This window comes from Nerophis ophidion, linkage group LG25, assembly GCF_033978795.1.
Source record: "Nerophis ophidion isolate RoL-2023_Sa linkage group LG25, RoL_Noph_v1.0, whole genome shotgun sequence".
In the NCBI taxonomy this organism is placed as follows: domain Eukaryota; kingdom Metazoa; phylum Chordata; class Actinopteri; order Syngnathiformes; family Syngnathidae; genus Nerophis; species Nerophis ophidion.
The window spans coordinates 31,989,964-32,004,943 of record NC_084635.1 but is presented as its reverse complement, the minus strand read 5'-3'; positions in this window follow the sequence as shown (position 1 = coordinate 32,004,943).

Genomic DNA, 14,980 nt, shown 5'->3' with positions numbered 1-14,980 from the left:
CCACCTTTCCCAACTTCTTTGTCACGTGTTGCTGGCATCAAATTCTAAAGTTAATGATTATTTGCAAAATAAACCTTATCAGTTTGAACATCAAATATGTTGTCTTTGTAGTAAAATCAACTGAATATGGGTTGAAAATTATTTCCTAGTCATTGTATTCCGTTTATATTTACATCTAACACAATTTCCCAAATCATATATATATATATATATATATATATATATATATATATATATATATATATATATATATATATATATATATATATATATATATATATATATATATATATATATATATATAAGACCCAGAAAAAGTAATACAGACTACATCTGTGTGCTGCATCTTCCACAACATAAAAAACTACAGGTTGGACCATACAGCTGTTTTGTAAGTTTCACAATATAACTAAAACAATTCTTATTGACTATGAACAATTCTTACCATGTGTGACGCCTGTAGGAGTGTTTTCATGCGTATTCGTACGTGCAATCGTAATGTAGTCACGCTGGCGTCGTTAGCATTAGCGAATATGCTAACACGCTAACGAGTGTCTGTGTTAGAATAATTGTATCTAAGTTATTACAAAAACATGTCTTTGAACCTACCAAGAAAAGAAGGCTTGTAAATCTTCACTGTGTAGGATGGGAAGCAACATGAAGGTGTTCTGTTTCTTTCATGTATTGTAATCGACAGAGAGATATTGTCGTGACCCAAGAACTACAAGGCGAAGGGGAAGCAGGGCCTGACTCCCCTCCAGGCACTGCTTTTTTTAAACTCTTTTACGAACTTCTTTTTTAAATGTTTTACGAACTCTTTTTCGAACCATCCTTTTCTTTTGAACTGTTTTGTAATCAAAGGCGACGGCTGTTTACGACCCCCTTCCCCTTGAAATTAGCGTTTGCCATGCGGTCAGGGAAGGTCCAAATAAAAAAAAAAGCTGCAAGCAGCGATGGACGGGACCGACTTTTGCTGGTGTTTCCTGCCAGTAGTACACACACATTCCTGATTCAAATATAGGGGTCTGCACTTGTTATCAGTTGTACAAAACAGTTTTGGTAGATCACCCGCACAACTTTATAGTTTGCACTTTGCACTCACTATTGACTTCTTCTTATTCGGATCTGAGTCGACGAGGCCTGCAGTCCTCAGTTCAGAAGCAAGTAGAGTCTTTTTAATTCCCTTATGTTGCAGACACTTTCGGGGTTTTTTTTGCAGGCGTCTCAGCACACTAGCTTGCAGCACAATACATAAAAATACTTTCCCAGAGCTGTAAATCGGATTAAATGAGCCCGTTGCTGCAATAACGGAGCCAAAGTGGAACAACAAAGAAATGCTCTTAACTTTTGACAGGTGTTTTTTTCCCCCTTCTTTAATTTTCTTAAAGCTGTTTTTTTTGGGGGGGACTAAACTGAGCTTTGCATCACATTACGCAAAGTACGACAAACGTTACACACCGCATGCAATCGAGGATTTAATTGCCGTGACAACGGAAGCCGCCACAAAGAGATCGGGTGCAAATGTTGAACCTGTGAATATTTATTTTCGTGCGTGAGTCCCCATTCATCTCTCAGAAATTGTCTCCCAAAAATGACTTGATGGAAACGGTGCCGGGAGTGAAAGAGAGAAAACAGTCGTCCATCTGGATGAAAGAGTCTTCTATCTGCGCAGACATCTGTGTCGCTCAGCTGTGCGCTGCGCTCCGCTCTCATGATCATGCACATTGCTCTTTGCTCCTTGCAAAAATTTTGAGTCCGAAGCGTACACCGGCCGGGTTTGGAAGTGCATTCACGCTGCTCACCTACACTAGACTTACTAATCATGCATTAATTCATGTATTTTAATACTTTTTCAAAACAAAGTGGACCACAAACAAATATTATTGGCTTTATTTTAAAAGCCTACTGAAACCCACAACTACCGACCACGCAGTCTGATAGTTTATATATCAATGATGAAATATTAACATTGCAACACATGCCAATACGGCCGGTGTAGTTTATTAAATTAAAATGTAAAATTTGCGCGGAAGTATCATGCTAAAACGTCGCGGTATGATGACATCACGCATTGTAGAGGACATTTTGGTCCAGCACCGTTCACAGCTATAAGTCGTCTCTTTCTATCGCATAATTACACAGTATTCTGGACATCTGTGTTGCTGAATCTTTTGCAATTTGTTCAATTGATAATGGAGACGTCAAAGAAGAAAGATGCAGTGGGAAGCGGTGTATTGCGACCGCCTTTAGCCACACAAACACAGCCGGTGTTTCCTTCTTTACATTCCCGAAAGATGACGGTGAAGCTTTACTCTGGAACAGAGCGGTCAAGCCAACATGGTTCCCTACCATGTGTCAACCGGCAGGTTTCGGTGAGAAAATGGTGGTAATAAGTCGGCTCTTACCGTAGACATGAGCGGAGAGCTTGTATTGTTCCTCCTGCACCTGTCAAAAAGGCAGCTAAGACTCTCTTTGCTCCTTGCAAAAATTTGAGTCCGAAGCGTACACCGGCCGGGTTTGGAAGTGCATTCACGCTGCTTACCTACACTAGACTTACTAATCATGCATTAATTCATGTATTTTAATACTTTTTCAAAACAAAGTGGACCACAAACAAATATTATTGGCTTTATTTTAAAGGCCCACTGAAACCCACTACTACCCACCACGCAGTCTGATAGTTTAAATATCAATAATGAAATATTAACATTGCAACACATGCCAATACGGCCGATTTAGTTTATTAAATTGCAATTTTAAATTTTAAGTATCATGCTAAAACGTCGCGGTATGATGACATCACGCATTGTAGAGTTCATTTTGGTCCAGCACCGTTCACAGCTATAAGTCGTCTCTTTCCATCGCATAATTCCAAAGTATTCTGGACGTCTGTGTTGCTGAATCTTTTGCAATTTGTTCAATGGATAATGGAGACGTCAAAGAAGAAAGCTGTAGGTGGGAGGCGGTGTATTGCGACCGCCTTTAGCAACACAAACACAGCCAGTGTTTCCTTGTTTACATTCCCGAAAGATGACGGTGAAGCTTTACTATGGAACAGAGCGGTCAAGCCAACATGGTTCCCTACCACGTGTCAACCGGCAGGTTTCGGTGAGAAAATGGTGGTAATAAGTCGGCTCTTACCGTAGACATGAGCGGAGAGGTTGTGTCGTTCCTCCTGCACCTGTCAAAAAGGCAGCTAAGACTCTCTTGCCTCCTTGCACCGGCCGCCCCCGACCGTCGGATGCTTCCACCATGGAGGAGGGAAAAAAGAAAAAAAAAATCTCAGCCCGGCCCCAACGGCTGCCTTCGCCTCGTCGAGAAACGTGGCTTCCCTCAGAGACACTGGCAGTCACCACACCCGTGGCCACACCCCTCCGACTTTCAGGTACGACTATTTAATCTCACTAAAACACTAGTAACACAATAAGCAGATAAGCGGTATAGCTCGGTTGGTAGAGTGGTCGTGCCAGCAATTTGAAGGTTGCAGGTTCGATTCCCGCTTCCGCCATCGTAGTCACTGCCGTTGTGTCCTTGGGCAAGACACTTTACCCACATGCTACCAGTGCCACCCACACTGGTTTAAATGTAACTTAGATATTGGGTTTCACTATGTAAAGCGCTTTGAGTCATTAGAGAAAAGCGCTATATAAATATAATTCACAATTCACATAAGGGATTTTCCAGAATTATCCTAGTAAATGTATCTAATAACATCTGAATCGCTCCCACTGCCCTGTCTTTTTTTTTCTCTAGTTCTTCACTCCAACTTTCCTCATCCACAAATCTTTCATCCTCGATCAAATTAATGGGGAAATTGTCGCTTTCTTGGTCCGAATCGCTCCTGCTGCTGGTGGCCATGATTGCAAACAATGTTCAGATGGTTCCTCCTGCACCTGTCAAAGAGGCAGCTGCGACTCTCTTGTTCCTCCCACCGGCTTTCCCCGACCGTCGGATGCTTCCACCATGGAGGAGGGGAAAAAAATAAAAAATAAAATCTAAGCTCGCGCCCAACGGCTGCCTTCGCCTCATCGAGAAACGTGGCTTCCCTCGGAGACACTGGCGGTCACCACACCCGTGGCCACACCCCTCCGACTTTCAGGTACGACTATTTAATCTCACTAAAACACTAGTAACACAATAAGCAGATAAGGGATTTTCCAGAATTATCCTAGTAAATGTGTCTAATAACATCTGAATCGCTCCTACTGCCCCGTCTTTTTTTTCTCTAGTCCTTCACTCTAACTTTCCTCATCCACGAATCTTTCATCCTCGCTCAAATTAATGGGGAAACCGTCGCTTTCTCGGCCCGAATCGCTCCTGCTGCTGGTGGCCATGATTGTAAACAATGTTCAGATGGTTCCTACTGCACCTGTCAAAGAGGCAGCTGCGACTCTCTTGTTCCTCCCACCGGCTTTCCCCAACCGTCGGATGCTTCCACCATGGAGGAGGGGAAAAAATTAAAATAAAATCTAAACTTGCCCCCAACGGCTGCCTTCGCCTTGTCAAGAAACTTGGCTTCCATCTGAGACACTGGCGCTCACCACAGCCGTGTCCACACCCCTCCGACTTTCAGGTACGTCTATTTAATCTCACTAAAACACAAGTACACAATAAGCAGATAAAGGATTTTCCAGAATTATCCTAGTAAATGTGTATAATAACGTCTGAATCGCTCCAACTGCCCTGTCTTTTTTCTTTTTTGTCTAGTCCTTCACTCTAACTTTCCTCATCCACAAATCTTTCATCCTCGCTCAAATTAATGAGGAAATCATCGCTTTCTCGGTCCGAATCGCTCTCACTGCTGGTGGCCATGATTGTAAACAATGTTCAGATGGTTCCTGCTGCACCTGTCAAAGAGGCAGCTGCGACTCTGTTGTTCCTCCCACCGGCTTTCCCCGACCGTCGGATGCTTCCACCGTGGAGGAGGGGAAAACAAAAAATAACAAAAATCAAAGCTCGCCCCCAACGGCTGCCTTCACCTCGTCGAGAAACGTGGCTTCCCTCGGAGACACTGGCGGTCACCACACCCGTGGCCACACCCCTCCGACTTTCAGGTACGACTATTTAATCTCACTAAAACACTAGTAACACAATAAGCAGATAAGGAAAATTCCAGAATTATCCTAGTAAATGTGTCTAATAACATCTGAATTGCTCCCACTCCCCGTCTTTTTTTTTTCTCTTGTCCTTCACTCTAACTTTCCTCATCCAAAAATCTTTCATCCTCGCTCCAATTAATGGGGAAATCGTCGCTTTCTCGGTCCGAATCGCTCTCGCTGCTGGTGGCCATGACTGTAAACAATGTTCAGATGTGAGGAGCTCCACAACCCGTGACATCACGCGCACATCGTCTGCTACTTCTGGTACAGGCAAGGCTTTTTTATTAGCGGCCAAAAGTTGTGAACTTTATCATCGATGTTCTCTACTAAATCCTTTCAGCAAAAATATGGCAATATCGCGAAATGATCAAGTATGACACATAAAATGGACCTGCTATCCCCGTTTTAATAACAAAATCTAATTTCAGTAGGCCTTTAACAAAAAAAAATCATACGGTACATTAAACACATGTTTATTATTGCAATTTAGTTCTTGTCACGTTTTGTTTAGTTATATTCTGTATTCTGTTGGGGCTTCACGGTGGCAGAGGGGTTAGTGCGTCTGCCTCACAATACGAAGTTACTGCAGTCCTGGGTTCAAATCCAGGCTCGGGATCTTTCTGTGTGGAGTTTGCATGTTCTCCCCGTGAATGCGTGGGTTCCCTCCGGGTACTCCGGCTTCCTCCCACTTCCAAAAACATGCACCTGGGGATAGGTTGATTGGCAACACTAAATTGGCCCTAGTGTGTGAATGTGAGTGTGAATGTTGTCTGTCTATCTGTGTTGGCCCTGCGATGAGGTGGCGACTTGTCCAGGGTGTACCCCGCAATCCGCCCGATTGTAGCTGAGATAGGCGCCAGCGCCCCCCGTAACCCCTAAAGGGAATAAGCGGTAGAAAATGGATGGATGGATATTCTGTTGGTTTAAGACTCTTTTTACTTCCTGTTTACGCTCCATTGTTTTGTCACCATGCACCTGTGTTAATCATGTCACCTTTATTTAAGCATGTAGTTGCCAGGCCTGTCAATTTTTTCAAACATTATCTCCTCTGAGCGCGTTTGCTTCAAATTGGCACAGGAGAGAGATTGAACCCTTCTGATTGAAAGTTGACTAAAGAGTTTTTCTAACTGCTCCGGTTTTGATTTTACGAGCCTTCAAAGAACTGCTGCGCTGATGCTGCTGCGCTGCTGCCGTCTCAAGATGGCCGCTTAAAAGCAGGAAGCACCAGCGTGACCACACAATGCAGAGAAGGTAGGTACTGTGCGGGTAAATATATGTTGTCTGGGCGATGGCCGGAAGCACCAGCGTGTATGGGTGGAAGAAAAAAGCACCAGTGTGACCCCAGGATGCAGGGAAGGTAGGTAATGTGCAGGTAAAGATATGTTGAATGGGTAAAGGCAGGAAACACCAGCAAAAGTCGGTCCCGTCCATCGCTGCTAACAGTTTTATTTTATTTGGACCTTCCCTGACCACATGGCAAACGCTGCTTTCAAGGGGAAGGGGTCGTAAACAGCCGTCACCTTAGATTACAAAACAGTTCAACAGAAAAGGATGGTTCAAAAAAGAGGTCGTAAAAGACTTCAAAAAGAGATTCGTAAAAGAGTTTAAAAAAAAGCGGTGCCTGGAGGGGAGTCAGGCCCTGCTTCCCCTTTGCTTTGTAGTTCTTGGGTCACGGCAATATCTCTCTGTCGATTACAATACATGAAAGAAACAGAACACCTTCATGTTGCTTCCCATCCTACACAGTGGAGTTTTTCAAGTCTTCTTTTCTTGGTAGGTTCAAAGACATGTTTTTGTAATAACTTAGATACAATTATTCTAACACAGACTCTCGTTAACGTGTTAGCATATTTGCTAATGCTAACGACGCTAGCTTGACTACATTACGATTGCACGTACGAATGCGCATGAAAACACTCCTACAGACGTCACACGGTAAGAATTGTTCATAGTCAGTAAGAGTTATTTTAGTTATATTGTAAAACTTACAAAACGTTGCTCGGAGAATCATTTCAAGCAGAAAAGCTAAGGGCGAATATACTTCCGGTTCGAGGCACAAAACGGGAGGTGTACTCGTTCAAAAGAGGGCGTCATAGCGCAAACAGCAACACACTTTTTTCCAGCATTTCTGTAGGTGTTTTAAGTAAAATATTTGGTGAATACAAAACATTATCGCCTTAAGTTACTTTATCAGTACTCGAAGGAAAATTAGTTTTGCAACCAGCAAGATCAGACATCCATGTACTCAAAGTTTCCAATAAAAAAGGAAAAAAAAAACATATATGTGGAGGGGGCCTGCCGCGGAACCGTGTGTTGCCAGGACCGGCCTTGAAGAAACCGACAGGTGTGTAGATGGCCCAGGTGGGCCTTGTTAACTAATCACCTGGGGCTTTTATTAGCAGCAGCCGGAATGAGACGAGAAGTTGGAGTTGGGGGTGCTGCTGGGCAGACGCAGAAAAGACTTGTTGATGGGAAGCAAAAGGCTCGCACCTTGAGGACAAAATAAAAAAGTGTTATACCCTGAATTCCTGGCAGTGTGTAGTGGTCTGAAAAACCCAATAGAGGGCAACCTCTACAATATAAAATCCCAATCAGATAAGATTTGGGACAATCCAGAATAAAACACCATAAAAAAAATAGAATAAATTGCACTAAAGTAAATATAGGCTAAAAGAGATACTTCAGCTTACTTAGTTCTGTGATGGCAGCTGGGAAAAAACTACACCTGTACCGTTTTGTTTTGCCTCTAAGGACTAAAAACCTCCGTCCAAATGGGAGAAGCTGCTCATGGCTGTGTAGGTAGGGAGAACCATCAGTTAGAATGGAGGAAGCCAGGTAGCTGGAGACAACTGAGTGAATTGCCGTTAGCAAAAAAAAAAAAATCAATAGATTAGTCACACTAGCTCAACTCACCTCCCAGGGGGTGATCAAGGGTGAGGAGTCAAATGCAGTGAATACTTTCGCCACATCTAGTGTGTGTGACGGTCATTGGTACTTTAACTTTAACTTTAACCTGACATGAACTTGACTGGCTTGCACAGAGTCCTGACCTGAACCCGATAGAACACCTTTGGGATGAATTAGAACGGAGACTGAGAGCCAGGCCTTCGCAACCAACATCAGTGAGTGACCTCACCGATGCACTTTTGGAAGAATGGTGGACAACTCCTATAAACACACTCCGCAACCTTGTGGACAGCCTTCCCAGAAGAGTTGAAGTTGTAATAGCTGCAACAAGTTGGACCCACATCATATTGTATCTTTGGTGTTAGGGATGGGATAGCACTTCCAGTTCATATGTGAGTCAAGGTAAGTGGCTAAATACTTTTGGCAATATAGTGTACATCAGTTAGAATGGAGGAAGCTAGGTAGGTTAGCGAATAAAAACCTATAAATTAGTTACATTATCTTTTAAACCGCAGGCTTCAAAGCGTAGGAAAAAAGCCTAATTAGTGGCCTGGTGGTTAGAGTGTCCAAACCCTGACCGACCGAGTTATACCAAAGACTATAAAAATGGACCTATTACCTCCCTGCTTGGAACTCAGCATCAACGGCTAGAAATGGGGGTTAAATCACCAAAAATGATTTCCGGGTGCGGCACCGCTGCTGCCCACTGCTCCCCTCACCTCCCAGGCGGTGATCAAGTGTGATGGGTCAAATGCAGAGAACAATTTCTCCACACCTCGTGTGTGTGTGACAATCTTTGGTACTTTACTTTAACTTTAACATAAACCCGACATGAACTTGACTTGACTGGCTTGCACAGAGTCCTAACCTGAACTCGATAGACTACCTTTGGAATGAATTAGAATGGAGACTGAGAGACAGGCCTTCAGCGTGTGACCTCACCAATGCACTTTTAGAAGAATGGTGGAAAAATTCTTATGAACACCTTGTGGACAGCCTTCGCAGAAGAGTTGAAGCTATAATAGCTGCAAAACGTGGATCGTATTAAACCCCATGGGTTTAGGAATGGGATGCCACTTCAAGTTCAAATGTGGGTCAAGGCAAGTGGCTAAATACTTTTGCAATATAGTGTACATCAGTTAAAATGGAGGAAGCTAGGTAGGTTAGCGAATAAAAAACAATAAATTAGTCACACCGTCTTTTAAACCGCAGGCTTCAAAGCGTAGGAAAAAAGCCTACTCAGTGGCCCAGTGGTTAGAGTGTCCGCCCTGAGATCGGTAGGTTATACCAAAGACTATAAAAATGGACCTATTACCTCCCTGCTTGGCACTCAGCATCAAGGGCTAGAAATGGGGGTTAAATCACCAAAAATGGTTTCTAGGCGCGGCACTGCTGCTGCCCACTGCTCCCCTCACCTCCCAAGGGTGATGGGTCAAATGCAGAGAATAATTTCGCCACACCTTGTGTGTGTGTGACAATCTTTGGTAAATAACTTTAACTTTAACTTAGACCCGACATGAACTTGACTTGACTGGCTTGCACAGAGTCCTGACCTGAACCCGATAGACTACCTTTGGAATGACATAGAATGGAGACTGAGAGACAGGACATCAGCGTGTGACCTCACCAATGCGCTTTTGGAAGGTGGAAAATTATTTTAAACACACTCCGCAACCTTGTGGACAGCCTTCGCAGGAGAGTTGAAGCTATAATAGCTGCAAAACGTGGATGATATTAAACCCCATGGGTTTAGGAATGGGATGTCACTTCAAGTTCACATGTGAGTCAAGGCAAGCGGCTAAATACTTTTGGCAATATAGTGTACATCAGTTAAAATGGAGGAAGCTAGGTAGGTTAGCGGATAAAAACCTATAAATTAGTCACACCGTTTTTTAAACCGCAGGCTTCAAAGCGTAGGAAAAAAGCTTACTCAGTGGCCCAGTGGTTAGAGTGTCCGCCCTGAGATCGGTAGGTTATACCAAAGACTATAAAAATGGAACTATTACCTCCCTGCTTGGCACTCAGCATCAACGGATAGAAATGGGGGTTAAATCACCAAAAATGATTTCAGGGTGTGGCACCGCTGCTGCCCACTGCTCCCCTCACCTCCCAGAGAGTGATCAAGGGTGATGGGTCAAATGCAGAGAATAATTTCGCCACACCTCGTGTGTGTGTGACAATCTTTGGTAAATAATTTTAACTTTAACTTAGACCCGACATGAACTTGACTTGACTGGCTTGCACAGAGTCCTGACCTGAACCCGATAGACTACCTTTGGAATGAATTAGAATGGAGACTGAGAGACAGGACATCAGCATGTGACCTCACCAATGCTACTAAGACCACCGACATGTCTTATTGTCTGATCTGCATGCTACTAAGACCACGGACATGTGAAATTGTCCTGTCCGCATACATCCAAGACCACAGACATGTCATATTGTCCAGTTTGCACGCTACTAGGACCACTGACAGGACAAGACTACCTTTGGAATGAATTAGAATGGAGACTGAGAGACAGGACATCAGCATGTGACCTCACCAATGCGCTTTTGGAAGAATGGTGGAAAAATTCGTATAAACACACTCTGCAACCTTGTAGACAGTCTTCGCAGAAGAGTTGAAGCTATAATAGCTGCAAAACGTGGATGATATTAAACCCCATGGCACTTCAAGTTCATATGGAGGAAGCCAGGTAGATAAATTAGTCACACCGTCTTTTAAACCGCAGGCTTCAAAGCGTAGGAAAAAAAGTATTGCTTAAAGTGCGAAAAATATGTTCAAAATAAAGAGGTTTGTATAAAGCAAGTCACGAGCACACCTCTTCCAAACTTTACTTTCTTGGTAAGAAAGGCTGCATAACGATTGGCTTCTTCTTTTTCAATCTGTTGGGCTGGCTGGATGCTTGACACGGGACGCTGTGGATGAGGAGTCTGAGCAGGACAGCTTGATTATCGCCATTCTCGCCCTGTGTCGGCTAATTGATTGGCTTTTTCCTCCTGATTTCTCGGGGAAACAATTGGGCGGACGAACATTTAGGGGGGGGATTGTTTCCATTGACCGTCTATTAGTATACCATCAGCGCCTGTGCTGTGCGCCCCGCCGGTAATGTCGTCCAATCCCGTGAATGTTGCCGTCGTCCGTGACCAAACGCGGCCGGCTCGGAGTTGAGCTTGTTGTACCCGCTGAGCGTCAATTGATGGGTTATAATCCAGTTTTCTTTGCCAGTGTTTATGGGACTCCATTGGCATAAATAAGCACACGCGCAATTCTAATCTTTGGGGTCCGTATTGATCCTCAGGTAAGCCCTCACATGCATAATCAAACCCTGTCTTTGTCCAATCAATAGCTATTTCCGCAGGATAGCTTCACCGCAACAATGTTTGATGAATGGAAAACTGCAATATATATATATATATATATATATATATATATATATATATATATATATATATATATATATATATATATATATATTGTCATTATGCTGTGCGGGTTCCCAGGACCGCCAAGGAAGGGCATTCACTCGAGCAGGTGTAGACTTCTTTATTTTTCAATAAAGAAAATCTTTTTCGGGTTACTTTTCAGTCGCCCGTTTCGTCTGCCTCTCACTCTCCCTCTCGCTCTCTTCTGCTTTGCATGTGTTGCTTGTTCTGGCTCTCGTGTGTCTCGCTCCTCTCGTTCCTCTTCTCCCTCTCGTGCTGCCGATCTACTTTTATACAGCGAGAGGAGATTCCTTAATAGTGTACAGGTGATCTCGATTGCGGCGTCGCTCCGTCCCGCCGTCGGACCGCCAGCCCCCGCCTCTCCACAGTATTCAAACAGCAATGTTAGTATTTGCTTACAAGTGCCTTGGTAAGTTTCCCTGCAAAACTGGGGCTTTTGGTAGCCATTCACAAGCTTCTGACATCATGTGGACAAAGATAAGACCTTCTGGAGGAAAAGTCTGGGGTCAGATGAAATAAAAATATAGCTGTTTGGCCACAATATGTTTGGAGGAGAAAAGGCGCAAAAAGCAACACACTTTTTTCCAGCGTATCTGTAGGAGTTTTAAGTAGAATATTTGGTGAATACAAAACATTATCGCCTTAGGTTACTTTATCAGTACTCGAAGGAAAAATGGTTTTGCAACCAGCAAGATCAGGACATCCATGTACTCGAAGTTTCCTATAAAAAAGGGAAATATATATATATATATATATATGTGTGGAGGGGGCCTGCCGCGGAACAGCGTGTTTCCAGGACCGGCCTTGAAGACAGCGACAGGTGTGTAATGGCCCAGGTGGGCCTTTTTATGTAATCACCTGTGGCCTTTATTAGCAGCAGCCGGGATGAGACGAGTAGTCGGAGTTGAGGGTGCTTCTGGGCAGACGCAGAAAAGACTTGTTGCTGGGAAGCAAAAGGCTCGCACCTTGAGGACAAAATAAAACAGTTTTATACCCTGAATTCCTGGCAGTGTGTAGTGGTCTGAAGAAACCCACTAAAGGGCAACCTCTACAATATAAAATCCCAATCAGATAAGATTTGGGACAATCCAGAATAAAACACCATAAAAAATAGAATAAATTGCATTAAAGTAAATATAGGCTAAAAGAGGTACTTCAGCTAATTTAGTTCTGTGATGACAGCTGGGACAAAACTACACCTGCACTGTTTTGTTTTGCCTCTTGGGACTAAAAACCTCCGTCCAGATGGGAGAAGCTGCACATGGCTGTCTAGGTAGTGATACCCATCAGTTAGAATGGAGGAAGCCAGGTAGCTGGAGACAACTGAGGCTGATAGTGAATTGCCGTTAGCAAAAAAAAAAAAAAAATCAATAGATTAGTCACACTAGCTCAACTGACCTCCCAGGGGCGGATCAAGGGTGATGAGTCAAATGCAGTGAATACTTTCACCACATCTAGTGTGTGTGACGATCATTGGTACTTTAACTTTAACCCGACATGAACTTGACTGGCTTGCACAGAGTCCTGACCTGAACCCGATAGAACCCCTTTGGGATGAATTAGAACAGAGACTGAGAGCCAGGCCTTCGCAACCAACATCAGTGAGTGACCTCACCAATGCACTTTTGGAAGAATGGTGGACAACTCCTATAAACACACCCCGCAACCTTGTGGACAGCCTTCCCAGAGGAGTTGAAGCTGTGATAGCTGCAACAGGTTGGACCCACATCATATTGTATCTTTGGTGTTAGGGATGGGATGGCACTTCAAGTTCATATGTGACGATCATTGGTACTTTAACTTTAACTTTAACTCTCTATTATGTTAGATCCTCTATGGACTGGACTTTCACACTATTATGTTAGATCCAGTAAGGACTGGACCCTCACTATTATGTTAGATCCTTTATGGACTGGACTTTCACAATATTATGCTAGACCCACTTGACATCAATTGCATCAGGTCTCCTCTACCGTCAAGCATGGTGGTGGCAGTATTACACTCCGGGCTTGTGTCAGGATCAAAGACTGATGACGTATATTAGACAGACAAGAAGCAAGGAGTTCAATTTAGCTCATGAGGAGAACGCATGGAGCTGCGCACTTAGTCACAGTCTCCCCCTACGCTCTAAGGTTCAGCTCCCGCGTCCCTCTTTTTATTCAGGAGTTCCACAGTCAACATCACTGAGGCCGCCTCTAAAAGGAGTGGTCACATATATTATGCAAAGCAAGTCCAGGACGCACATTATACTTAACTTAATGTGCCTTGTGATTTCACCTTGTCTCTGCTTCATCTTCTTATGTCCGTTGAAGTCCTTGAAGTCCTTGGCTGTTAGCGGGCTAAAATAAAGATAACATCTGCGGCTGAGGCCACCCCTCGGACAAGAAGTTTCGTCCTTCCACATATACAAAAGTCTAGCTCGAGCACAATAGCTATTGTCACGCCTGTAAGTTTATGTTTTGGTTTTTGTTCAGGTTATGTTTAGTTTTTTTGGACATTTTAGTTCTGTCTTGGCACTTCCTGGTTTGTTTTCGTCTCCATGCCAACTCATTCGTTTTCACCTGTCGTGTCACGTCCTTGTTCTCAGCCTCTCACCTGTTTTCACTAATGATCACGGCTACTTAAAGGGGAACATTATCACCAGACCTATGTAAGCGTCAATATATACCTTGATGGTGCAGAAAAAAGACCATATATTTTTTTGAACCGATTTCCGAACTCTAAATGGGTGAATTTTGGCGAATGAAACGCCTTTCTGTTTACCGAGCTGGAGGCGATGACGTCAGAATGTGACGTCGCCGAGGTAACACCGGGTCTCAGCTCTGTTATTTTCCGTTTTTTTTGACTATTTTTTGGAACCTTGGAGACATCATGCCTCGACGGTGTGTTGTCGGAAGGTGTAACAACACTAACAGGGAGGGATTCAAGTTGCACCACTGGCAATAAATCTGCCGCCAGACCCCCATTGAATGTGCCGGAGTGTCTCCACATTTGACCAGCGATGCTAAGGCAGACATGGCACAGAGATGTATGGATAACCTGCAGATGCATTTGCAACGATAAAGTCAACAAAATCAAAAAGGTGAGTTTTGTTGATTTTGACTGCCAGCTAATCGATGCTAACATGCTACGCTAATCAATGCTAAAATGCTATTTACCGGCGGTGCTAAAGCAGACATGGCACAGAGATGTATGGATAACCTGTAGATGCATTTCCAACTATATTACGTTTCCTTCCACCCACATTTAATGTGAAACAAACACTTACCAATCGACGGATTTAAGTTGCTCCAGTGTCAAAAGATGCGAAAGTCCTGATCGTTTGGTCCGCACATTTTACCGGCGATGCTAACGCAGCTATTCGGCCATGCTATGGCTATGAATAGCGTCAATAGCTATTCGCTCAATAGCTTCAGTTTCTTCTTCAATATTTTCATACTCCAACCATCCGTTTCAATACATGCGTAATCTGTTGAATCGCTTAAGTCGCTGAAATCCGAGTTTGAATCCGAGCTAATGTCGCTATA